This window comes from Lepus europaeus, chromosome 1 (assembly GCF_033115175.1).
Source record: "Lepus europaeus isolate LE1 chromosome 1, mLepTim1.pri, whole genome shotgun sequence".
Classification (NCBI taxonomy): Eukaryota; Metazoa; Chordata; class Mammalia; order Lagomorpha; family Leporidae; genus Lepus; species Lepus europaeus.
This window is the reverse complement of record NC_084827.1, coordinates 8,330,458-8,357,997: the sequence shown is the minus strand read 5'-3', so window position 1 is coordinate 8,357,997 and position 27,540 is coordinate 8,330,458. Positions and strand designations below refer to the sequence as shown.

General features: G+C 39.3%; 1 protein-coding gene and 1 long non-coding RNA gene across 5 annotated transcripts in view; one reads left to right on the top strand and one right to left on the bottom strand.

Moving 5' to 3' along the window:
• The window catches only part of CNTNAP2 (contactin associated protein 2), a 1,725,059-nt gene that overhangs the window by 1,494,987 nt on the left and 202,532 nt on the right, over positions 1 to 27,540 (bottom strand). The window lies entirely within an intron of this gene.
• Positions 3,007 to 27,540, top strand: part of LOC133764316 (uncharacterized) — a 92,966-nt gene continuing 68,432 nt past the window's right edge. For 2 of the 4 annotated variants that reach the window (XR_009866442.1, XR_009866440.1), the window contains exons 1-4: positions 3,007 to 3,132; positions 9,417 to 9,617; positions 21,432 to 21,502; positions 22,277 to 22,377. This is a non-coding gene — a long non-coding RNA (uncharacterized LOC133764316). Of the gene's footprint in view, positions 3,133 to 9,416; positions 9,618 to 10,639; positions 13,312 to 21,431; positions 21,503 to 22,276; positions 22,378 to 24,343; positions 24,761 to 27,540 lie in introns of those variants that run through there. The other 2 variants (XR_009866441.1, XR_009866443.1) reach the window with 2 other exon arrangements.

Sequence of the window (27,540 nt, the reverse complement as noted above, 5' to 3'; positions counted from 1 at the left end):
TTATGGACAATTGGAGAGTGAACCAGTGGATTGAAGACCTCTCTCTCTCCCCCCTCTCCTTCTCTCTCTCTGCCTCTCCCTCTCTCTGTGTGTAACTCTGACTTTCAAATAAATAAATCTTTAAAAATTATATATATATATATATATATATATATATATGTATGCCTTAATGCATTTCGGTTTATCTTGCTCTTCCACTTTCCTTGAAAAACTTTAGTTTGTCTCTAGGTGCTAAAACCACCAAGTTCTTCAAAAGGAAAGTTTGCCCAAGTCTGGTTTCTGTGACAATAAACTCAGAATGTTCTTGAGATGCTCAGCTCCCTTTATATAGGCACATTAAATAACTGAGGGATCAAGAATCAGTTATCATAAAGAAAAAAATATCATGAAATCCCAAAAGATCCTTTTTCTCAGGGGAACACTGAAATTCCAGGAGGTAAATCATAATCACATTCTCACAGCTTTCAGTGCTGTTGAGTAGATAATCATTGCAAATCATTTCTTTCAGTGGAAGAGATATTTCAAAGAAGTGAAAAAGAACGAACTTTTTGATGTCTCCTTTGTTATTTATGTGTTGCGTACCAATGGATGAGAGGCAGTTTTGAATCTGCTACAGACACATTCACTGTCCTGAAGTTTTTATCTTCTAGTTATAGCTGTGGACAAATGGATGAGGAATGAATTCCCCAAGTGGGAAACCAGTCACACAGACTTCAAAACAAACTCCCATTGTGAATTTCTAAGCTACTTTGTAAACCAGGAAGCAAAATTGGAGACTAGTGCCGAAAAATGTTCTATATTGAAGAAAAATGTGGTTTTTTTTTCTCATTTGGGGATATGTTTATAGTTAATGTTGTTTTCTTTTTCTCTAGCATTTGTTATGACTTTTAGTCCATTCAGAGTTGCTAATGCTAAGTATTTGACTGCATAGATATATTCCAAAGTTGTGTTTTCTTATAAATGTAAAATTTTGATATCTCCTGTAGTAAAGGCTGCTCTGTACAGACAATCTCTTTATGTACTTAGCCTTAGGAAGAACAATGATGCATTGGGAAATTCATGATCATTAATCATTTAATCCATCCCAATTGTCAGATTTCTGAGCGCCAATGTGTAACACTTGACTTCATAAATGGTAAGCAAAATAAATATTTTCTTGAATCTTGATATAGACAATAGATTGAGCACAAAGAACACAAAAATAAATATGTTTGTGACCCCTAAGAACCGATGGGCTATGAGGAACACATAAAATAATAAGATTAGCATGACATGTTTCAAAAACTCTTTGGGAAATTAATAAAAAATAATTTTACATGGAAGTAGAATAAAAAAATCCAAAAATTCAATGCTTTGTTATAGATTTTATTTTAAAATTAATGTATAGGAGAACTGATGGGAAATGATTTATGATAACAAGGAGTGTGGAGAGTTTTGTTTTTGCTTTTGATGAAGTAAGGCTATTCTTTGGAGAGACATGCTATGCTAAAGCAATATTATATATGTGAGATGATTACAAATATATGTTTATTAATTGCCATAATGTATATTTTCTGTATCATTGCTTTGCTATGTTTTTGTTTGTTTGTTGTTTTGGTAAAAAAAATTAAGGGAGATAGCTGTTGGCAATTCCCAGGTCAGTCTGGGGTACTTTACTGCCACCATTTGCACTCATATTCCCCACACTCCTTTTTAGACAAAATAAGCCACATAAGTCCAGGCAAAGGCAGTTGTGAGAAAAATTCTCAGTATAGATTGCCTCTCCTGTATAGAAATGAAACTCTGATGCCAACTCTTGTGAGAACAAGTTAAGTTTTAAAATATTCATCATTTTGAGAGTGTACAAGTTTTAACGGTTGATTTTCACCTTTCAAATCTCTTGATGTAAGAACATTTTTGAGCTGTTTTTAAACACTATTTTCAAAAGAATTAAATGTAGCTTTTCTTGATCTTACAAAAGTGTCATAAACAACCTAGCATTCATGTGTGTGAACACATTTCAAATCAAAAAAGTTTCTTAGAACCTTTCATCACTGATGCCACAATAGAATGTGGTCTTTTTATTCTATTGATTCTTGCAAACTGTTCTCTGAGCTAATCAAATCCAGAAAGATGGTGATCATGAAGGTTCATGGCCACTGTCTATGTGGAATTTGTTTAGTACAAAGCTCTTTGAACTCTGAAGTTGCAGAGGCTTCTTCCATCAGCAACAGTCAGAGTCTGGAAATTGCCAATTAGAGATCTGATAGCCTCCCGCTCCTGGCACTGAGCTGACTTTATCATGAGTCAGTGAAAGTCATGTCTGCCACTTAGGAACTTAAATTAGCTCAAAAACAGTACTGCCTATATTTTTTCTGCTTTAAAATTTAAATTTAAAATTACAGATATGAATATATACTCCCATTGTTGAAAATCTGTAGGTTATGGAATAGTTGAATGATGAAGCAAAAGAACTAGGAACACACCATGCAGCACTACTAGCATTAATATTTTGTCAGATAAGTATACCTATGTCAATGTTTTGTAAATGATTCAAATACATTTATGTAAGACTGTTTAATGAAATATTAATCACAAAAAAAGAATAGCTTAAATGCCAACAATAGGGTTTCATCAAAAAATCTGGCATAAAGATGAAAATTAAAAATGATTTAAACCCCTCGAAATTAAAAAAAAATTAAAAACCTGGCATAGCAATACAGGTAAATATTATTGACCTAGTGGAATGTAGAGAGACTTACTTGTCCAATAGTACTGCCTGGCTTTAATATGAATATGGAAGATTAAACAGAGGCACAGATGCTTTGGGAAGCTCTAAAGAGACAAGGACACTTCTTTTTTTTAAAGGGAGACCTGCATATTTACGGAAGCTGTGGAAGAGACAGTGGGTAGAAGACAGTCAACAAAATAGAGCTTAGAAAGCATATTGCGAGGTAATTGGTTTAGCAGAGCAGAAAACAGTTAACTCCAAAGGTCAGCCTCGAGTTACAGGGGTGGCCTGTGAAGAGCAAAGAGTGGAGCTTGTTTGTGCTGCAAAACCCGGCTACACCTGAAACTACAGCACAACAGGAGCTTCCGAAAGTCAAGGTGTGGGTGGCACTGAGGACAAAACAATAAAATTCTGTTTAAGAGGTAGGTGGATTCCAGTGCCTTTTTTTAAAAAAGATTTATTTATTTATTTGAGAGTCAGAGTTACACAGAGAGAGGAGAGGCAGAGAGAGAGAGAGAGAGAGAGAGAGAGAGAGAGAGAGAGAGAGGTGTCTTCCATTTGATGGTTCACTCCCCAATTGGCCACAACAGCTGGAGCTGCGCCGATCAGAAGCCAGGAGTCATGAGCTTCTTCTGGGTCTCCCACACAGGAGCAGGGGCTCAAGGCCTTGGGCCATCTTCTACTGCTTTCCCAGGCCATAGCAAAGAGCTAGATTGGAAGTGGAGCAGCCTGGTCTTGAACTGGTGCCCATATGGGATGCCAGAGCTTCAGGCCAGGGCATGAACCCGCTGCGCCACAGCGCCAGCCCCTGCCTTTTATTTCTGTACTCAGCCAGACATCTCCACCTTTTCTACATTGTAGAAGAAGAATCCCTTCCCAGAGAGGAGGGAGGAAATCATGGCTGGAGTACCAAGGACCAGAGAAGGTGGGAACCATTCCCACTCCCATCCCAGTTTCCAGAATATAGAAACACAATTTCTGTAAATAAGCAAAAGACTGGATTGAAAGATTGAGGTCTTCAAATGCAAGATCTCAGAAATTTTACCTCTGAAGCACTTTATTCTAAAATGCTACAGAGCATACAACACTACAAGACAAAAGGAGTCAAAACAAGGATGGCAGTATATTTAAGAAATGTGGAGTCTAAAACGGACTCCAAGAATGTCACAGATGTGCAGTGGGATAATGACAAAGACAAATTCCAAGATGGACAAGCTTAGGCAGCAAACAATCTACATAGGAGCAAGAGGAAGGACAGTGGCAGGAAGTGTATTTCAAAAAAAAAAAAATTCAGAAATATATATTTGAGGGGAAAACTTATGACTTTACTATATTGAAAGAAGACTTAAAACTTTTCTGGTGAATCTGAAGCAAATTAAAAATAGATGTTAACTCTGACCTCAGAATCAGCCCTAAAGGCATTCTGGTCTGGCTGAAAAACCATTGAGAGCACTTCAGGCATGGAAAGCCAAGACACTGTGGCAAAAAATGACCTACATGAAAGATCTCTGTGGGTGAGACCCCAGTGGAAAGAAGTGGTCATCAAAGAAGGGAGGAGAGAACTTCCACTTTGCCCTGGGCCTTGTCTAAATACGGGAGTCAGTGGATCCTAAAGGCTTCCACAGCCTAGGCAGCTCATGTCAAGAGTCTCGGGTGATCACTGACATCATACATAAGAATGTTAATTGTTAAGTTAACAACAGGAGTCACTGTATACTAACTGCCCATGCAGGACCTCTGTCCTCAAAGAGTTGGATTATGAGAATTAATAGTAAAATTTGATGACAAAAATTTACCTCATTTTAATGTATTAAGTAGAGGAAATTTTCTACGTCTCATAAGCTATAGTAATGTCTAGGTCCCCACAAAAGATGCACTATTCTTGGGTTCTTCTCCAAAGTTAACTCTCTCAACAACAACAACAACAAAAAGATAAATCAAACCTCAGAAAGTTTACTTTTATTGAATTAAAAAGTACTTTCTTTCCTTATTGTAAAGACAATCCTATTGGTGTTCTATTACACAGTAGGATAATAATAGTTAACAAGAACATACTGTATTTTTCTAAATAGCTAGAAGGAAGACTTCTGAATGTTCACACTACAAAGAAACCTTGAATATATGAAGCAATGGACACTAATTATCATAATATGATCATTAAAATGTATACATGTATTGAAATATTACATTGTATCCCATAAATATGTACAATTAATTTGTCAATAAATAAAAAATAAAAACAGATGTTAGTTGAAAACTAAGCAAGTAAAATCAAATACATCGTAAAATTTGTAACCCATGAATTTTGATATATTTAGATGTTTTGTAGGGAGGTGGTATAGAAGGAAGCCAGTGCAAAAATATTTAAAACTGAAAAATCAAGGAAAAACAAACAGTTGTTTATTAATATGTATGCATTCATTGTAGCGGAGTTGCAAGTGATTGCCTCCAGGAAATGTGGATCCAGAGTGAGACTGAAGAGTATTTTTAGTTGCAAATCTTTTTAAGATAATGTCTCTTAGAATAAAATTTATGTGTAACCTTGATGAAAAATAAAAGTACATACATACTATTTCATTCCATGGGTAATATTGTATATCTTTTTACAAATAAGATTTTATGTTCTATTTTAAAGTTAGCTGGTTAGATACATATTTTTCAAAATAAGTTTTGCAAGGGTTATATCATTGTCTATGTTCTTAATTCTAAAGAGAAAGTGTTGAATCTTTTAATTGTAATGCATATCAAAATCTTGCACTTGAGCTCCTTGCCCTTGCTAGTAAGTAGATATGGAAAATTGAAGTTTTGATGAGAAAGAATGACTCTGTTGGAATGCTACAGTCCAGTCTGCCAGGACGATTTCATTTCTTAGTCAGCAAAGACCAAGAACTAGCACAAAGCTTTTGAGTCAACCGTGTCTTTGTGTCAAAAGTTTTCCTCAAAAATTTCTCCTTATGACTTGACACATGCAGCTCTGGGTTCATGAATAATTTTCAAGGTTGAATCAAATTTATTTTTAATCTTATTTTTCGTAACTATTGAGCAACCGAAACTTTACAATATATCACATTCTCTTGAAAATATTTTTATCTCCTAACAATAAAAATGACCTGAATATTTTGTGATTCCATACAGAGAAACTGTTTTTTTCTTTTTGTATGGGCTTTGTTTTACAAAAATCTGTTACATTTTTATAATACTAACTTTTAGGTGAGATTTGCTTCATAGATTTCATATCATTAGTACCATCACAAAGGTCATGTAAATGTGCTTATTGTTTCAAAACTTGTTTTGATTAGATAAAATTCAAAAATTACAAAAGTACTGTGGAGACTACCAGCCTAGCTAATAGACTTGAGGACTGAACTATAGCAGGGGTGGGGAACTTCCAGCCTGCAGGCTGTTCAGGCCCACAAAAGCATCTGGTCTGTCCCTACCAGGGCAACTGCAGGCAGGACTCAAAATTCAAGAAATCTACAGCAGGCTAATTTTTAAGTTGATCATGCTGTATTGCTTGTGAATGATTTTATAAATTTGCAAACTGCCCTTCCACAAAATAGGTTCACCACACCCGATAGTGCTTGGTCCCTCTAAAAACTCTTTCATTTGTTCCACACAACTGTTTATCGAGAGCCTGTAATGTGTCAGGCATTGTGCGAAGCGCACATCAGCTTACTTCGAAGGGAACCATGATCTTAGTAGGGAAAATAGCTACAGAAGTTCAAGTTCAGAGATGAATTCAATTGGAACTAAAGATAAATCACACACAAGTAGTGGCAATTAAGAATAGACTGAGGAAGAACGGGGTACTACAGGGGAACACAATCAGTTTTAGGACAGGTGAAACTTTGTTATAGTGTCTATAGTTTACCCACATGCAGACACCATGAGTTTTTCTTTTCTTTTTATAAGATTCTATTGGTTTATTTGGGAGGCAGAGTTACAAGGAGAAGGAAGGACAGAGAGAAATGTCTTCCACCTGTTGGTTCACTCCCCACATGGCCTCAAAGGCTGGAGCTGGGCTGATCTGTAGCCAGGAGCCAGTATCTTCTTCCAGGTCTCCCGTGAAAGTGCAGGGGACCAACCACTTGGGCCATCTCTGATGCTTTGTCAGGCCATATCAGGGAGCCGATCTGAAGAGGAGCAGTCAGGACTCGAAGCAGCACCCATTTGGGATGCTGACATTGCAGGCAGCAGCTTCACCTGCTATGTCACAGCGCTGGCCCCACTCTGGATCTTTTTAACATACAACTTGAAATAATTTAATCAGAAATATAAGAAATCTTCAAAAAATTGATGAGAATGCATGTTCGGAAAAAACCATGCAAAGACTCCAAAAATTCTACACAAAAGTAAACATCTTTTAATTCTTTTTCCTTGAAAATAGCCCTCATACAAGAGTCCATGATTAATGATTAACAATAAAATATTCTGAGGAATTGATTAGTTAGCATCTAGCCAATTCTAATCCAAAAACCAAATACCAGAGCCAGCCAAATAAGACCTCCAGGTATTACAATCTGTGATCAGGGCCAGAGGTTTGCTAATAGCATAAGGATTCTTTTAAGGGAAGTAATAAAATGCCTGGGCTTCCGGTTTGCACTGCACAGGAAGGCATGGAAAACGTTCCATCAGAATAGTTTATAGGAAACTAGAGAACCCATCACCTTTTGGACTGTCCTTTATCCTTGACAGCTGAATTGGCCCCGTGTCAGGGAGCTTAGTGGCTGATTTTGTAGTTGGACTCAGGCCCAAAGGTTAGGTGAAGGCTGCTGCTAGAGCATTATAGCCGTCTCAGGTAAACATTCCAGGTGCCGTCAGAGCCTCAAACAGACATGCAGCCGAGATTTACTGGAGCTTAGAGAGCTGTGTGGCACTCCCTGTGCCTCCTTTATTGTGATTTGGTCCAGGGCCGGCTTTCTTTGGGGTACATTAGCTACCAGGGAGAGCTGGCACATCACCTTCTTCAGCTTTTAGATCTTACTGCAAATGATCACATACGTAGGCAAGTTTGTTACGCGTATAATTTTACTGGTTGGATGCTTCTAATACATTCATCGTCTTTCTTTATCTAATGATCCTCAACATTGACTTTTAATGAAAGTGAGTTTATTTCCATGCTTAAGTTTAATAATATGTATTTATTGGTTTAAATATTCATATAATTGGTCTCAATGTCTGATCATTCCACAAAAGTCAACGAAATCGGCTAACATTCCTCAATGTATAATAGTGCCTAGAGGTAATAAAAACAACCTGATAAAGAAAGAATAAATCCTTCTAGAAAATATTTTAAAGACTTTTCAAATCATACTCAGGCAGGATGCTGAAACTCTTCAGTGCTGACTTTAGAATATCATAGTTTCCAGTGTTTTCTCAGATGTGATGCAATGAATTCATGAAAAATATGCAAGGCCTAAGAATGCCATTAATTATAATTATTAATTATTCATGAGAGACACATTTGAAATTGCATCAATAATTTATATAGGTATCTTCAAAAGCTCGTATTTATGCTTAATGTGTAACATCGAAAGCAGAGCAAGGATCAAAGTTTGACCATGCATTGGTAACGTGCTTGCTGGACTGAACATCATGCCAGAGGGTAGGCCCTAAACTGATGGCTCCTTTGCTCAACCCCTGTCTAACACAGCAGGGCAGGTCCAGAATGGCTGGCCTTTGAGATCATTCCTAATCCAGTGGAGCACAAGTTGCTGGAACTTAGTGGACCATGCCTTGGTAATAAAAATTACTGTTGTTGATATTGTTGTATTGAAAGGAATCTGTGAACCAGAGACCTGGCAGGAATTGAACTAATGGAGGGGAGTTTAAAAATCAGATGATTTATAGAGATTCTGGCAGGGTTAGGAAGACCACCCTGGGCTGAGTCGTAGCTCAGGGATTCTGTGAGTATAATTCCTCAGTCCAAGACAGCCTGGAGAGGGAGGACTACTATGAAAGGGATCATCTGACAGAAGCGATCAAAAGTCCTCTTTGGGGGCCAGCACTACGGCGTGGGAGGCTAAGCCCCCACCCGCGGTGCCAGCATCCAATACGGGCCCTAGTTCGAGTCCCAGCTGCCCTTCTTCCAATCTAGCACTCTGCTAATGGCCCAGGAAAGCAGTAGAGGATGGCCCAAGTAATTTGGCCTCTGCACCTGCATGGAAGACCCAGAAGAAGCTCTTGGCCCAGCTCTGGCCATTGTGGCTATTTGGGGAGTGAACCAGCAAATGGAAGACTTTTCTCTCTGTCTCTCCTTCTCTCTGTCCATAGGTCTACCTCTCAAATAAATAAACAAAATCTTTAAAAAAATCATCTTTCTACAAGAGTTTTAAGCATCCTACAGCACACCTCTAGGGAGCAGACAAGTTATAAAGACCCCAAACTTGCTTGCCCCCACTTTTAATCTGCGGGAATTCCCATGGGCAGAAACCAACTAAAAGAGGGCTAGAAACTTGGAAATGTTGAGTATAAAAGTGTAGAAAGGGAATGTGCTGGGGAATATGAAAAATATTCAAAGAGAAAAGTAAACACTTTTGATTGATTAGCAAAGTATTTTCCGCTATCATTACAGAACACCGCTCTTGAGGCATATTTCGCATTGTGGAGTGGCTCACTTAACAGAAATCTCAAACTGAGACGTGTAAGTGCCATCCTAAGAGCTGAAGTTGGAGAGATGAACTACATTTCCCATTTGTCTTTACAGATGGGGCTTGCATTATAGCAATCGTATGACATGCCTGAATGTGAGGCTCAGTTTCGTGGGAACAGTGGGATCTGGCATCCGTTTGGTTGGGATTGCAGAGGCAGCGTAAGTCTGACTCAACAGCCGTGGTAACACCCTCCTGACCACTACAGAAACAGTGGCTCTCCTAGTGACCCAGGGCTGCCACACGCTCACATCAGGGTAAGCTACCTTTTTCCAAAACACCTAAGTGGTTTCTGTTGTCTGCAACTGAGGACCTCAGACAATGCAACACTTTTAAACACAGCAGTGAAAGGTTTGTCATTCTGACAGGGGTATGACAGAGCATTCTCATCACATTCAACTTTCCACAAAGAAATCATTTTTATACTTACCCTTCTGAAAGTGAGAAATAAAGATTTTATGGATATATGTGAGGAGAAAATTGCAAATTTAATCTTTTTGCTTATTTCAATTGTAGATATACTTGTTGGTTTCAGAAAAAAAATGTAACAGAACTTAATGTGTCATATTCTCCTTATAAAAATTAAAATAAATAAGTAATATATCCTGGGGCCAGTGCTGTGGCAAAGTGGGTAAAGCCTCCACCTGCAGTGCCAGTATCCCATGTGGGCGGAGGTTTGGGTCCCAGCTGCTCCATTTTCAATCCAGCTCTCTGCTATGGCCTGGAAAAACAGTAGAAGATGGCCCAAGTCCTTGGGCCCCTGCACCTATGTGGGAGACCCTGAGGAAGCTTCAGGCTCCTGGCTTTGGATTGGCACAGCTCTGGCTGTTATGGCCAATTGGGGGGTGAACCAGCAGATGGAAGACTTCTCTCTCTCTCTGCCTCTCCTTCTTTCTCTGTGTAACTCTTTCACATAAATGATAAAATAAATCTTTAAAAATAAGTAATATATTCTTACACTAGCACTTATTATTATCTGTATTGTGATATGTGAGACTGACCCATAGCAATTCTTATGTCACTCAAGGGTCCATGTAAATAAGTAAAACATGTTTGTAATAAAAATTACTGACCTGCCAAGATTTTCCTCCAATGCTTTGGGTTAAAACATTTATATATCAAAAGATTTATACAGAAATTCACATCAGTGAGTTCAAAGCAGATTAAAGACAAGCATGAAAAAAAACAAGTAAATAAACAAACCTGAAAATTCTTTCCAGATCTTTAAATGAGAACAAGAGTATGACTGGTAAAATCTGTTTCCAAATGTTTGTTACAGGCGAAAAGCTGACTTCACACCCAATGAATGATGACTGACATATTTATATGACAATTCTTCCGGTTATTACTGTATGTTTCCATCTTCAATAACAGCTTCCGGCCCTCAGAGTTCTTTAAAAGAAAAGTGTGATGGACACCTCTAATACACCTCTTCTGATGGCCTCCAAATGCAAGTAAACTCTGACCTCTGGATATCTCCCCCTGACTGGTTGTTACAAACATTGTAAACCTATCACACACTCCCATATATTTTCTAATTTGTGAACACAGAGAGGAATGCTGTGGGAACTACAGGCCTAACTCAGGGATGGGAGAACAGAACAGAGCCCAGATGTGTTAGGGCTCTCTAAGCCTCTAGGCAGAAATGATGAGACTAATTGTGCAGAATTAGACCTCCGGCCATCAGGACAAACACTGAAAGGGAAAGGGATTTTTAAACCCAATACACAGCTTTGCAGGTGCTAACTTGGGAAGAACAAGAACGGCTCAAGAGGAGAGGGCCAACCTGGCACTGTGTGCAGCCCCACTGTGGGGAGAGGTTTGCTCACTTATAAGAATTCCTGCAGTTCCAATAATTGATTCCAAGAATGCCAGCGTGAGGAAAAGTAAACTAAGGTGATAGACAACTATGGAGCGGAAACTACAAAGTGGAAGTGCTCAAAGTTTTGTGAGCTTCAGAATCAGTTTCTTTTTTCTTTCTTTCTTGTTTTTTTTTTTTTGACAGGCAGAGTTAGAAAGTGAAAGAGAAAGAAAGGTCTTCCTTCCGTTGGTTCACCCCACCAAATGGCCGCTGCGGCCGGCGCACAGCGCTGATCCGATGGCAGGAGCCAGGTGCTGCTCCTGGTATCCCATGGGGTGCAGGGCCCAAGCACTTGGGCCATCCTCCACTGCACTCCCGAGCCACAGCAGAGAGCTGGACTGGAAGAGGAGCAACCAGGACAGAAGTCGGCACCCCAACCAGGACTAGAACCCTGGGTGCCGGCGCCGCAGGGGAAGATCAGCCTAGTGAGCCGCGGCGTCGGCCCCAGAATCAGTTTCTAATTTAACAGAACTGGGATGGAGGCCCAAGGAAGCTGATTCCTGACATGTCCCAAGTGGTGCGGATGCTGCTGCTCTGAGCACTACACTTTAAAAATACATGTACTGCATAAATGGTCATGGTTCTTCAAGAAGGAGAGATGTCCTCATCAAACTAGAAGTCCTACTGTGTGGTTTGGTAGGAAGTCATTAAAAAGACCAGTGCAAAAACAGAAAGAACAAAGTATGGGTGTAGTAGTAGGTGACAATTACTAGAAGCAACCAAAGCAGAATACTATTGGGAGCAGGAAAGAAAGCCACCGAAAGAAGCCATTTCTCCCTTCTTTGGTGTGAAAAGCACTGCATTACCCTTCCTCGACTGTTTCTACTAGGCATCGTTGCGGTTAATCTAAAACGTTTCTGGGGCACATATTATATTCTAGTGACTACACCATGCAATGCAAACTCAGAGAACAAGGGGCCGTCTCTTCCCCTATGGAAATCAGTTATGAAAGTTGTTAATTCTATAATGGCAGCCACAGGGCTTTGAGCATCTTTTTTTAAATTCAGACTTCATCACAGTACTGTGTACACAGTTAACACAAAATGATGCGTGTTAAGTAGATGCTACCTTCCTTAGCACACCCGTGTCAGCAACACATTATGCTGATTCCTGAATTTATTAAAGCCCGGCAATGAGCCAACACTCTGCAAAGCATCCTCTTTTAATTCTCATAGCCACCCTGTCAGGGAAGTAATTTTATCATTCTGGTTACACAGAGAGAAACCTGAGCTTTGAAAGATTAAGCAGCTTGCCTCAGATCACAGAGCTAAAGTGTCAAGGCTGGAATTTGAGCCCTGATCTGTGTGACTTCAAAGCCCTTTCTATATCAACTGCAGTATCTTCACAAGTGATGAAGAACATTTTTTAAGCATGTGTTCCTATGATATTCACTCTAGTAACATACTTAAGAAATAAATACTTTCACAGGGGTCACATTTTTTACCCATTTACCAGAGTACAAAATCTCAGACATATTTGAATATGCAAGCCCATTGTGGTGCTCTAAGTAATATAATAAGTCACATTCAACATGTTTCAGGCAAGTGTCAAATGCTGTATCTTTTTTCATTTTCAGAAAGAAACCACGTATTACGTATTTCCACTTTACAAATAGAGGAGTTAGAATCAGAAAAATTAACGTGTTTTTGGCATTAGGGAGCTATTAAGTGAATACTTGTGTCTTTTCTCCCAAATTCAGAAGCCTAATGCACCACCACTATTCCATAGAGCCCATCTTCAATTCTCGCCCACTTCCAGACGAACTGCCTTCAAAACGCTCATCAGATGTTTCCTTCTTTACCTCTGTATTTGAAGAAACTCGCTAAGCTCTAAACCAACCGTACTCACTGATCCAAGGGTGCAGGTTGCCACTCAGAGGACATATTGGAACTAGGATTACCAAGAGCAAACTGTAATAATTTAAAATGCTAGGAAAAGATTTGGAATGATTTTACCACAAAGTTGCTACAAATATTTCAGGAGCTATTTATGTATGTGCACCCTGATGTAAACATTATGCAATATACACATGTATCAAACTATCACATAGTACCTGAAATAAATGTATAATTTTAAGTGTTAATTAAAGAAATATGAGAAAAATCATCAAAACTGATGTATTTTCTGATTTTGTCGTGTCCAGAAATTGTTATATGATTACATATTCCTCACTGTCATATCCTTACTATCATTATTTTTCTGTTCATTTCCTGGGTGTCTGTATGCAGGCCAATTGTCATCCTTTCCTCTATCTTCCACTCTTCAAACGGAGGTACAGCAAAGTGAACACTTCGTCAATTTTTTTTTGTCTTTCTCTTCTTCTTGGAAGATCAAAACATCTTTCTGTATGTCTGAGCCCCAAAGTCCCATATAGAGACTATAGAACTCTTGTAAAATACCACATTCAAAAACCTGCCTGTCATATTTCTGCTACACTTATCCAGGATTAACACTGCACTATAACCGTGACTGATCACTTTCCCCACAATCTGTCTTACGCGCATGCATTCATCAGAGTCTGAATATTCTTCTATATAATGCTTCTTGTATATTCTAGCTCTTCGGTATTTCCACTCTAGTTAAGATCCACTTTTAACCCTTTCTTAACCTCTAAGCTATGTGTCTTTCAGACAACTAAACATATTTCCTATTGTTAGAGTTTCCCGTCCACATAAGAGATCATGATTTTTTTATTAAATCTCACTGTTGTGGACTAAATATCTCCCTGTCCCCGGTGCTGATGCTGACACCTTAGTTCCCCGTGTGCTCCAGTAGGAGATGGAGTTGGAGGTACGTAGGATTATGTGATGTCATGAGGCCAGAGTCCTTGTGGGTGGGAGTAGTGCTTTCGTAAGAGTCCCAAGAGACTTTGCTTCTCTCTGCTTTCTGTCATATTCGGGTGCAACAGGAAGTTGGCAGTCTGTATACTGCATCCTCACTGGAAATAGACTGTGATGCACATTAAACTCTCAGGTTTAAGAACTGTGAGAAACAAATCACTCTCATGTATAAGTGCCTCAATCAACGATAATTTGTTACAGCAGCCCCAACTGAGGAGGACACTCATATCTTGTCTTCCGTGTGAAAAATCATCATCAAACTCCCGTCCTCCAAGTCCTACAGGAGAGCCAGAATCTCTCAGCGTGTCATTCAAACAACGCCTCTGATGGAGCGGTACTGATTACGCAGACGCTCCTACTTCCACACCAGCAGCTGCCTTTCAGGGTCCTTCTAGACATTCTAGCTGACGTTGCTACCGCTGCTACATGGGGAGCCCCACATTTCCCCTACCCATTTCTGAAACCGGACCCTCTTCATTCCTGTCTAGTCAGAGCATATTTAACTTCAAGACCCAGGCTCTTTTCTCCATGACAATTGTTGATTTAGCTAATTTCACTTTCCACTTCCACTTTTCTCCTGAAGGATCGCAAACCACATGACCCATAACAAATGAGCCAATAATTTTCCTGAGGACTTCAATTATATGTAAGTTCAAAATATAAAATCCACCAGTGACGGGAGCGAACAACAGCGTTATATCAATTTTTACTGTAATTGGTCAAAACAAAGGATGTTAGGAAGATCAAAAGAATCAAGGAACTTTTAACAAAAACTCCAACATTAAAAATTCCTGAGCAAGCCATTCAAAGATCCTCTTCAGATCAGTTTCAGCTTACATGAAAGAGGCCTTACCAGGTGCTATTGAGCTCGGCTACCTCCGTGAAATCAGGATTAAATTTCTACCTCTTAAGTCTTCACAGGTGAATACGAAAGACATACCTTACTGTTCTTATAAGCCAATCAGGAACCTTAAGTACTTCAAAGCAAAAAGGATAAGTAAAACTTTTGCCTTTGTCTCCTTAAGGCAAACATGCTGTACCTGCCTTCCTTGATTATCTCTTAAGAACTGCTATTGAGCATAAAGCTACCTAATGATTTTTTCTATTATTCTCTATACTCAAGCTAAATGGGATTATAATCTACATAAGAGTGGCCTATCACTACCCACTATCTGGGAATCTGTAAGATAGGTTGCTTTTATCTAAAGGGGCACCCCACTTAAAATTGGTTTTGTTCCTGTTTTGCTTATTCTAATTAACAACTTATATGTTTCAGAACTCAACTTCTGGGAGTAACTGACCACACAGGGGACACAGACCTTGGCAATGACCAAGACTGCACCAGCTCACAAAGCAAATTTGTTAGAATAGGCAGAAACCTCCAGACCCTGGACAGGCAGGGCCTGCACTACGCCCCTCATAAGCTGGAAGCAGTTACAGAAGAGATGATTCGACATCCATCAGCTCCCCTTAGGATTAAGGGATGGAGTCTCTGAGCAGGGAATGAAGTAGGCAGGCATACAGGTTAAAATTGATCAGATTTGTGAACTGGAAGACCATGCCTTTGCCACGCCCCTGTGTGACCTCATTCCCCTACCTGGCCACAGCTGGGTGCCCACCAGCCAATCAGGTTAATTAACCACGCCCCTTTGGAAGTGGGTTAAAAGCCAGGCCACGGTATGGCCCAGGGGTTCTTTTCCCCTGGCCTCTTGCTAGGAAGGGGCTTGCTGTAGCCCCGCACCTCCAGGGCGCATGGCCTTCGGGCCACGTGCTCTAGGCTTCCTGGCCCAGATACAGGCCTAGATGCTCTGCCACATGGCTGGTTCCTGGTGCTTGGAATGAACCCCTACTCACCTCTCTCCCCTAAATAAAGCTCTCACTTTCCTATGCATCTTTCTCACTAAATAAAAGCTTAAAATCCACCGGTGACGGGAGCGAACAACAGGGTTATATCAATTTTTACTGTAATTGGTCAAAACAAAGGATGTTAGGATGATCAAAAGAGTAAAGGGATACTAATCTGTGTAAGAGAAGTATCTGGCTTAGTATAGACTCTCAATTCCCACTCTCACATAAATCTAATCTAAAATGTTTACATTTTCCAGTTGGGAAAATGATATCTGAGGTCTAAAAGATTATGCCATATTTCATTGTAATTTGATGTTATCAATAGGATAGTCCTAAAACATAAATTCACTAGAAAGTGTCACCCTGAGACCCTAATAAACCTGTATTAGTTGAGAGTTAACAAAGCATTTTCCTCAAAACATAAACTGATTTCTAATTTTCCTTATTATGTACACTGCCATGTATATTTCCTAATAGACATGTGGTACACACTGATATAGGAATTTATTGTAAGTGTGTTTGAAAAAAAAAAGGAAGCTTTCTTAATAGGACTAGAAACAACAGAATTACATCTTCAAAAAGTATCGTGGTTACATCTATTTTTAATGCTTTGAGAGCACCTGTCAGCAAGAACATCTGCATCCTAACAGTGCATTTTTATGAAATTTAAATAATCTGTGTGCCAAAAAATACAGCCATATTCCAAATATGAGCACTTCATAAAAGCTAATACGTATTCAATGACTCATTAAAATCAAACAGTTAAAAGCATCATGATTCAGGATCCAAAACATATTTTAAAAATAATATTTCCTAATGAAAGGATTGTATACTGTACCATATGCAAATATTTATCTCATTCAATAATGATGATCGTAATAAAAATTCTTCTTAATCAAAAGGCAAAAATTGTTGTAGCATGTGTCTAAGCACAAGTACTTATTCTCTATGAAATTCCATGCATCTGAAATAATTGAAAATTATCACTTATTACGTGTATAACAGTATAATATCCTTGAAGATCATATTATTATTTTTATTAAAAGGCAAATATCATTATAGTTTTCATTCACATCATATAACAGCATTGAGTAGCTTCAGTTCCTTTGGTCATTGGGTTCCAATGTTTCACAAGGAGGCCAAATGTCATCTATAATGGAAAGTCAACCGTGATATTAGATTTTGAGGACCTACATGAAAAAGAACCAGAAAGCTAGTCTTTGTCAAATATGGAAGGAGTTTCAGATTTTATAAAATCCCTGTGTAAGTCAGGACCTAGATGCTATCAGTTCTATTAAAAGAAATTTACTCCAAAAGCCACTTCAGACCTTGCTGCTCTGCTTCCGATCCAGCTCCCTGCTACTGCTTCTGTAAAAGGAGAAGAACACCCTAGTACTGCCAACCCTGCCACCCATGTGCACAATAGAGTTCTGGCTCCTGGATGTAGGGAGTGAACAAGTAGATGGGAGATCTTTCTTTCTCTGTCTTTCCCTTTCTCTCCGTGATTCTATCTTTCAAATAAAGAAGATAAATATTCTTTAAAGAAGAAATTTATCCAGAACCTTTGCTTGGAAGAACTTAGCTGAGGAAGAAGAGAAGTTTACTTAAAACAGGAAGATAAAGCAGAAAGAATTAAAGACTAATTGCAGGTGAAAAAAAAGGGGAACAGGGATGAAAACTGACACCATAGGTGATTCACCAGTTTCCTGGGAATCAGGCAGAAAGTTGTGGTGCATGTAGGAAAAATTACAAATCCTCTGAGGAAATTCTCACGTCCCTCAAAGTTGAGGGAGAACTTCTGATCCTCTATTCCAGAGATAATTCCCTGATCTCTCCCTAGGAACTATCAGCAACGATGATAGATATTTTTGAATGTTAGAATGTATGTGTGTATGAAAGAGAAGGGGTGGTACTCGTGGCTGACATCTAATGCTGATAGACAACCTACAATAAGTAATAAATCGCTCACTTCAAAAAACCAATCTGTTCCAAAATGCCTATAGTGCCATAGTTAAGAGACACTTCTGGAGGCTGGAGTTCTGCTTCATTGCCACATTGAACATGGGGTTACTGGGTAGGAGGGAAAAGGCAAGTTTTCTAGATTGATTAGCCTGGGATGTTATTCTTGGTTCCCTCTGTCAGTTCTTGTAAACGATGATTTAAAATTCAAGTGTAATTCAAATTTGTGACTAGTGTGATAAAGTCCATGGTCAGCAGTAAATGCTGAGTGAGAGCTTAAAAGATAAATTACCCATTCAACAAAGTTTGAGTGTCTACTCAATAAATATCTGGCATTGTTCTATCCATGGGAGATACACTGTTCCATAAACCTGCCACATTCGGTGGAGAAATCACAGATATAGAGTGTTGAATGGGGCCACTATTTCATAAATGCCTTCAGGGACATTCTTTCTGAAGAATGAATGTGTGTGGAGGTCCAAGGAAAAGACAAAGCAGGCATAAAGTTCCGGAGCAGAGATGTGTGTTTGGCTTATTTGAGAAACAACTAGGCGGGTGGTATGGATGGAGCAGGGTAAATTAGAAGGACGACCAAAGATCTTGAGTGCAGATAAAATCATTAGGGAACTGTTGGATACCATAAGACTTAGGATGTTTTAGAAAGTTACATGGACAGTTTTCAGTATTGAAGTGACATGTTCTAATTTTTAGAAAGACATGATCTAAAATTTGGAAAAATTTTTAGAAAGGCATGATCTAAAATTTAGAAAGCAATGGAGAGTTTTCAGTATTGAAGTGACATGATCTAATTTTCAAATATGAATAACTGTTTTGCTTAAAGTTTGAGGAAGAGATTCTAACATAGGGATGGGGAGCAGGGGAGCAGTAAAAGGTCAGACTCCTGATGAATACAGTAACTTTTCAGGAATAATGGAGTTCAAGATGGGAAGGGCTGAGAAGGAGCAGGTTTCAGTTGCATTTGTTCCGCTGTGTTTGGTTAGGGGATGAGGAATTCGATTTTTGCCCGTATTGAGTTTGAAAAGCTTATTACATCTAAATGGACTTGTTGAAAACATAGTTGACTAAATTAGCCTGGAGTTCAAGAGAGAGACCTGGGCTAGAGTTATAAATTTGAGAGTTTACAGCAAGAGTTGGTTTTTATAGCTATGAAACGAGTGATGTCATCTAGAGCAATGCTTCTCCAACCACCTGAGGTGAAAAGCAAGGCTTCATTCAGTACTTCATGGTCTAATATTTTATCACACCATCCAGGTCCTGTATGTAATCTGCATAGTGATTTATGTGTCATCTGAACTTGACTACAACCTGTTTAACGACACAAGTCTTTGCATCATGGTTTTTGAACATTTGCTACAACATGAAGTTGCTAAAAATGTTTCCAAGTTCTTAATCCCAATGTCAGTAGCTATCTCATTATGAGCAAATAAGGTTATAGTAATCCAGAAACTGTCTGTGCCACAGTTTGAGTAACACTGACCTAGGGAATCAGTGCACAGAGGGATATGAGATTGTTGAGTATAACCCTCTGACAGGTGAGAAGAAACAATGGCACCAAGGTCCAACTCGGGAGGTAGAGACCCCATCCTCAGTCAGAAACTGCAGTCTCATCTTCTCTGCCAACTGATTGATGGAGCAAAGGGAAGGAGGAGCAGCTCACAGAAAGATCTGAATTTATCTGAATGATATTGTTGTAAACTAGGTTAACTTCCACTAGCAAGTTTATATTGTCTCTATTAATAGAAATAGCAGCTTGCGAGGAAGATTAGCTTAAATGAATAGCAGGTTAAGAATGTTAAAGGCTTTGGTATAAGTGAAATATAGTATGCAGTTTCAAGTCCACACTCCTATCATTTCAAAGCATAATATCAAAATATGGACGAGATTTGCCTTATCTATTTTCTTATTATAGTATGAATCAATTTTGTCCCGAGTGGCACGTGTATTCCAGTTATTTAAGTACTGAAAGAAACATAATACAGCTTCTTTGAAAGGCAGAAGAAGAAACAAAGCACATTTCAAAAGGACACCATTCTTGAGATTCAGGAGACAAATTGGAAATTAGAAATTAGAAAGAGGCTCTTATCAAAGCAGTTCAAGAGAGCACATGATGGAAACAGCAGCCCCTCCCATCTCTCTCCCCTCCACCAGCTACTCCAGCGCCAGCTTCTTTATCTGTTGGAACAACTAGAACTTTCCAGAGGTCACAACTATAATCAATCCATATGACTGTATTTCTTAAGATTTTAATTTGCCTATCTATGGACACTTCCATATATAAAGTTAGGATTTAGCTCACATTCACATCACATTTAATTTCCTTGTTCCTGCTCTCAATGCTTCATAACTGCACTTCTTGTAGTTCCCTGTAATAACCCTGATAGCATGGGTAGATCCTAATTCTTTTCAACTCCACAGGGTCTCTAAGAACGTTTCTCTTGACAGGAATTCCTTATTCTCTCCTCTTCCTTTCCTTCCTTCTTTGCACTGCTGCTTTCTGATAAGCATAATTTATGCTCACTCTATAGTCAGTCAACTCAAAACATTAAAAAGTCAGTAAATAATGTACATGTATTTATGAGTTTACATTTTAGTTTTTTACTGTTTGTTGTCCGTCTATGCAAGTGAATATCAATTCCATAAGGGCAGGAATTTAATTGTTCGCATGTTTTTTATTTGATGTCCTATTTCCAAAGGCTAGAATGGTTCCTAGGAACTAGTCAGAGTCAGTAAATTTTTCAGTAAAAATTTTTAAAAGGATAAATGAATACATTTTCTATTTATATGTTATTTAGAGTATGATCAAATTATTATGATTTATGATCTCCATTTTACTTCAAAAATAGAGGGCTAAAAATATTCAAATACACATTTAAAAGTTAGATATGTATTCATAGATACATAGAGATGTATTTAATTTAGTAAATGTTGGTTGTAATGATATAAACTTCGTTATAAATATTAAAGATGGAGGAGCCAACTAAGAACAAATTTTTAGGAGAAAAAAATCTAGTTTTTTTATTATTCAAATAATAAAATTTTCCTGAATTCATAAGGATTATAGAAAAAGAAACAAAATGTAGAGTGGAACATAGAAAAAAAATTAAAGGGCTCAAAGGGTAACAAATATATCCTCTCAAAATTCACTTGAAAAGTAAATAAAAAATAAAATTAAACTTTTTTTCAAAGATTTATTTTATTTATTTGAAAGACAGAGTTACAGAGAGAGGTAGAGACAGAGAGAGAGAGAGAGGTCTTTCATTCGCTGGTTCATCCCCCAGATGGCCGCAATGGCCAGAGCTGTGCGGATCCGAAGCCAGGAGCCAGGAGCCTCTTCCAGGTCTCCCATGTGGGTGCAGCGGCCCAAGGACTTGAGCCATCCTCTACTGCTATGCCAGGCCATAGCAGAGAGCTAGATTGGAAGAGGAGCAGTGGGGACTAGAACCAGCGCTCATATGGGATGCGGGAGCTTCAGGCCAGGGTGTTAACCCGCTGGGCCACAGCACGGGTCCCAAATTAAACACTTTTGAAACAATTATTTTCAGAATCCTGATATTTGCCAAACATCTAAAATGACCGACTTTGCCTGTCATTCAGTTTTCAACATCTAATTCAAGTAAGTTCTTCTATTTGGATTCAAACATACTCATTGAATATTTACATTTTCCTGTTCCCATTACCACAAAGTTTTTGGAAACAGATACAGTTTCGCAGGCTGTATTTGTTGATTTCATCTCCCTTGGTTTTTATTTTATTCTTGCTATTTTACTTTCTAGGACATATCTTACATCTTCTACTATTGACAATATTGATATCTTATAGCATTATTCCAGTCGATTCTATTTCTGTATACTTATCCATGCATTCAGAATATCTGAGAAAGCATGCAAAAACCATTTAGGTTGCTTTTGCTGGTGGTTTTTTGAGACCAGATTATGAGTACATTCAGATGAGATATTTTATTTTTAGCAAACATCTGCAAATTATTTTTGTTTATTTTCTACAGAAATATAAAACTTCACTGCACATATGGCTTTTACTCAGCAGTAATTGTTCAGGCTTGTATGAATTAATAACCACAATGGAGAATTATTTTCACTGCATTGTTGCTCTATTTATATTTTGATAAGTAGCTGCTGTTTGAACTAAAAGAATTTTCTTCTTGTCTTTTAACCTAAATTTAAAATCTTCCAAATAAACCTTTTATTTTATCAGAAGGTTGACATCCTAGGCTCTGAGATAAATAAATTGTATTACTAATATAACCGTTATTTTTGTCAGAATAGCAATTTTTGTTTTATATAAATAGCTTTAGAATATAAAATAAAGCTTTTTATAATGAGGATAAAGGATGTGTTTGCTCACTGAATAATGAACTGTTTTTCGTTAGGCATCCAGGAAGGACAGGAATTACATGGACCATTGGATCACTTAGATGGTCCCCACTCTCAAGGATCTCCGTGCAGGTGGAACAGAGGGCCAAGTGAGCATGTGAGTGTACCGAAACTTGCTGAGTGCAGATCGAGCACAGCGGAGTGCTCTGAGTTCCTAGTGAGGTTCGTGGAAAGCTGACAGTTTCTGCCTCTTGGAGTCTGGAGGGAAGCACAGGGTTAACTGGAATGGGTGGGGATGTGGGAGTGTAGGCTGGGGAGGGGTGGATGCTGAAGCTGGCAGGGGGCTCCTAGAGGAGATGCAATCTGAAAGATAGGCCAGAGCTTGATTGATAAGATCCTAGCAGCCATGCAAAGAAATTTAGGTTTTCTCCAGAGAGGATTGACAGATACAGGGTGGTTGGGGAAGGGGTGCAGGTGGGGAGAAGAGGGGTGCTTACATAAACAAACTCCTCTTTTGGAAAGCTCTCTGGTGATGAGTTGACTTGCACTAGACGCAAGGGGTGCTGGTTAATGTCTAAAAGCTCCCACACATTCAGAGCACTTTTCTCCGTAATGTCCTGTGCCATAGAACAGGTTGCTAAGAGCGCATCACGGGTGCTTGGTGCTGACAAAGAATCCATCGCTCTTCCTTTCTCCTAAGCCAGCGTTGGCTTCCACGGGTGTCACTGGAAGCACATTAGGGAGACACTACAGAGGCAGAGAGACTGCCACGTGGGAACTTCCTTCCATGGCTTTCCTCCTTCCTGCCTGCCCACCCATCTGTCTGCACTAGACTGAGACTGGGCAGTTGCACACGGAGAGCAGCTCGCAAACCCTGACTCCTGTGCCTTGTCTGCTACTACCCCCCCATTGGATGGACAGTTGTTAGCATAAACCAACCCAATCCCTCCAGTGAAATGTAAGATCACGCTCATGGATTCCCAATTCCAATGCAGGAAAGTGACAGTGAGAGGGTTTGAGGTGGCATCTTCATTTTTGGCCTGTCGTAACAGCTGAGACGGGCCCTGGGAACCCGCTCAATGTGCGACGGAATATGAAGCAGAGGAACATAAGGAGATGACTTTAGCAAAGAAGTTTTATTGGAAAGGAAAGATAAGAAACTCCTGGGAATATGGCCATGAGGGAGAAGAGAGCTTCACTACCTTCTTGCAACAGAGGTTTATACATGTAAAATAGCAAACATTTTCTCACAGACCAAAGCAAAAGTTCCACCTGGGGGCCTGTGTGGGGAGCTGTTCTCAACTCCAGCCACCTGGCCTCCCACATGGCCATGAAACAGAGCCCCCTTGTCTCCTGACTATTCAACAAACGTCCAAGGTCTCTCATTATCAAACTCGCTTCCTAGCTCAGTGCCATTTCCAGCCAGGTGAGGAAAATGTTCCACATTGTGAGAAGGGCCCTTTGTCCTCTCTACCTTCCTACCACTCCTGTTCTGACTACTTGCACTGTGACTGGATGTGCTATTAAAACATTTTTCATACAGAATAGGAACAGGCTTGGGGTAGGGGTGGGGGGCTTGGCCTGGAATGACAAGGATGAATCCTGTCTAAATATTGAGTTTCAGGACCCTGTAGTAAAGTCTTATGAACTTGTCCTGTGGGCAATTAAGTCAGTGGTCCTAGGTTGAGCAAAGAGGACCAGAACTGAGAAGGAATTTGAGAAATCTGATAAAATCACTTGAGAAGAATGGGAGGAGGAAGAAGAGGAAGCAGAGACTGGATCTATGAGAGCACCCACGTGCTCTAGAGGAAGGCGACTCACGAAGCAGACAGGAAAGCTGGACAAGGACAGAGAATGAAGGAAAGGAGAAGCTACTCTGATAGCCTGGAATGAAGGCAAAAATACACACAAAGGTAGCATAGGTTACTACTTCCAAGGATTTATTTATTTATTTGAAAGGTAGAAAGAGAGAGAGAAGAAAGAGATCTTCCATCTACTACTTCACTTCCTAAATGGTTATGAGGGCCAGGATTTTGGCTAGGCACGTCCAGGAGCCAACGACTCCATCTGGGTCTCACACAAGGGTAGCAGGGCATAAGCACTATCATCTGCTGCTTCCCCAGGTGCAGTAGAAGGAAGATGGAGCAGTAGTGGAGGAGCCAGGACTCAAATTGGCACTCCAGTATGGGATGCCAGCATGGCAAACAGTGATTCAACCTACCACACCACAGCAACAGGATCCTATGTTTTCACTTTCCATGCCTCTAGTTACATGAGGTCAACCCTGGTATGACCATAACTTCAGCAATAAATATTTCATAAGTTTTAATTTGCATGCCATTTTGATCAGGGTGATAAAATCTTTCACTATCCCTCTGTTCTAATTGGGACAAGAATCTCTCTTTGTCCAGTGTATCCGTGCTGTGTATGCTGCTTTCTTGTTAGTCACTGATGAACCATCTCGGTGATCAGATCAACTGTTGTGGTGTCACAGAGCTTGTGTCCAAGAAGCACTTGTTGTACAATACCCCCAAAACGCAAGAGGGATGCTGGCATTTCAGATATACAAAAGTGCAGCTGCAAAATGCTTCCTTTAGGCAAAAAGGGGAAGATTCTCTACTGTATAATGAAATGTGCTGAGATTGTTAGTAAAAAGTGTTGTTAATCTCTTCCTTTGCCTAATTTATAATTATAATAAAATTTAACTTTTATTACAAGTATAGTTTTATGTGGAAAAAACCCTAGTGTATATAAGGATCAGTACTAGCTATAGTTTCAGGCATCCACTGGGGGGTCTTAGGACATGTCTTCCACGGATAAGCAGGGATTACTGTAAATGTTTACATCAGATTTACAATGAGATTACAGGAGACTCAACTGACAAAACAGTTTCATTAGTTTATGATGGGATCAAGAATGTAGAGACAGCAAATGTTAACAATAGATGACCAAACGCTATAATAAAATAGAGGGAACATTTCAAGATTTAATTGTACAATTCTCAAAACAACTTTAAGGCTGATAAACTTGTCCATAAAACTCAGTATCATGTTTTGAGGAAAATAGATCATTTTGACTTCAAATACATACCAAACCAATTCAAAAATTAGAAGCTTGAAATTATAACCATTTTCTTATTTTTTTAAAGGTTTACTTATTTATTTGAAGGCAAATTTACAGGGAGATAGAGAGACAGAGAGAGAGAGAGATATTACATTTGCTGATTCACTTCTCAAATGGCCACGACAACCGGAGCAGGGCTAGTCCCAGGCCAGGAGCCTGGAACGCCATCAGGGTCTCCCAGAGACCTAAGCACTTGGGCTGTCTGCTGTTCCTTCCCCAAGTACATTATCAGGGAGCTGGAACAGAAGGGGAGTGGCTGGGACTAGAACTGGTGTTCTCATGGGATGCCAGCAACACAGGCAGTGGCTTAACCCACTGCACCACCACAGCAGCCCTATCTTCTTACTTCCAATGATTTTGTGGGTCAGGAATTGGAACATGACTTAGCAACATTCAAGATAGCATCTTTATATATTTGGGCAATTATTAGGTATGCCTGCTTTGTATTTTTATTTTTGTGGTCTTTCTGGAAGATGAATCAAGATTTCATAAGGCTTCTAAAGAACCTCAAAATCATGAAAGTGGAGAGTGCCAGTCCCTTTTAAAATCTGGGTTTGGAAGGGGCAAAGTATTTTTTTTTTAAAGATTTATTTCTTTGTTTGACGGTCAGAGTTACAGAGAAAGAGATAAAGAAAGAGAGAGAGAGAGAGAGAGAGAGAGAGAGGGAGAGAGAGAATCTGTCATCCGCTGATTCACTCAAGATGGGTGCAAAGGCCAGCACTGGGCCAGGCAGAAACCAGAAGCGAGGAGCTTCACCCAGGTTTCCCATGTGGATACAAGGGGCCCAAGGACTTGGGCCATCTTCTGCTGCTTTCCCCAGGCCATTAGCAAGGAACTGGATCATAAGTGGAGCAGCTGGGACATAAACAGCATCCCTAAAGGATACTGGCATTGCAGGCTTTACCAGCTACACCATAATACTGGCCCCAAAGTATCATTTCTTCCCGAGTGTATTCTATTGGTTAAAATAACCTACAAAAGTAGAGCATATAAGCTACAGCCATGAAGACTGGGAGGGGTACTCACTACCAAAGATGAGAATCAACATGGTCTGATGCCTCTATTTACTTTTTAACGTTTCTTGAAATTATAATGGGGTCAGGGCTGGCACTGTGGAGTAGCGGGTAAAGCGGCTGCCTACTGTGCCGGCATCCCCTATGGGCGCTGGTTCATATCCTGGCTGCTCCACTTCCAATCCAGCTCTCTGTTAGGACCTGGGGAAGCAGTGGAAGATGGCCCAAGTCCTTGGGCTCCTGCACCTGCGTGGGAGACCCAGAAGAAGCTCCTGGCTCCTGGCTTTGGATGGGTGCAGTTCCAGCTGTTGCGGCCATCTGGGGAGTGAACCAGCAGATGGAAGCCCTCTCTCTCTCTCTGCCTCTCCTTCTCTTTCTACGTAACTCTGACTTTCAAGTAAAATAAATAAATCTTTAAAAAAATTGGAATAGGGTTGCAAATATACTCAATCAGGTAATATATATGTGTACATACATATAGATACATATATACATATATAAATGCATATGTATATATATACACACAGAGACTCACACACTGAGCTGTAGGTTTCATTTTCTTAGTAAAGAGGGTATACTTTTCAAATACTAGTTGTAAAACAGATTTTAAAAAAGCGGTTGAAATTCTGTTAATTAAGAAAAGCAAATACTAGGGACATTGCATATCTTGAAAAATCTTAATTAATAGATGCCTTAAATTGTATGCCTGAGTAATGTCTTTGCTTTATACTTTTGCACTTATTAATAAAATGATGGGAAATAATGAAAGAATTTTAAAAATGATATCTTCCTAAGCAATATCAGTTACAGTAAGTAGTATTTATTTTTCATCCCCCAATTATTAAACCTCTAAAATCTTATGTATTTATATTAAAATATAGATTATTTATGAGTCAACAATAAGTTGTGTGTTATTTGTAGTTAATTTTGCAGCTCAAATGTGTAATGACTTTTACAAAGAGTACTTAAGGCTTCCATATGTCTTGTCAAATGATTAATTTTGAGAACCATTAGTTAAGAGCAGCATTAATTCATTTCTGGAATGCTAATGAAATTTGTATATTGCAGACCATTTGTAAATGACATTCTCTCAATTGTGCTCTCAGATATTTATGTATAAACCTTCCTTAGTCAACACATGGGGAAAATGAGGCATGTCCCCCAATTTTTTCTTTTATAATCTG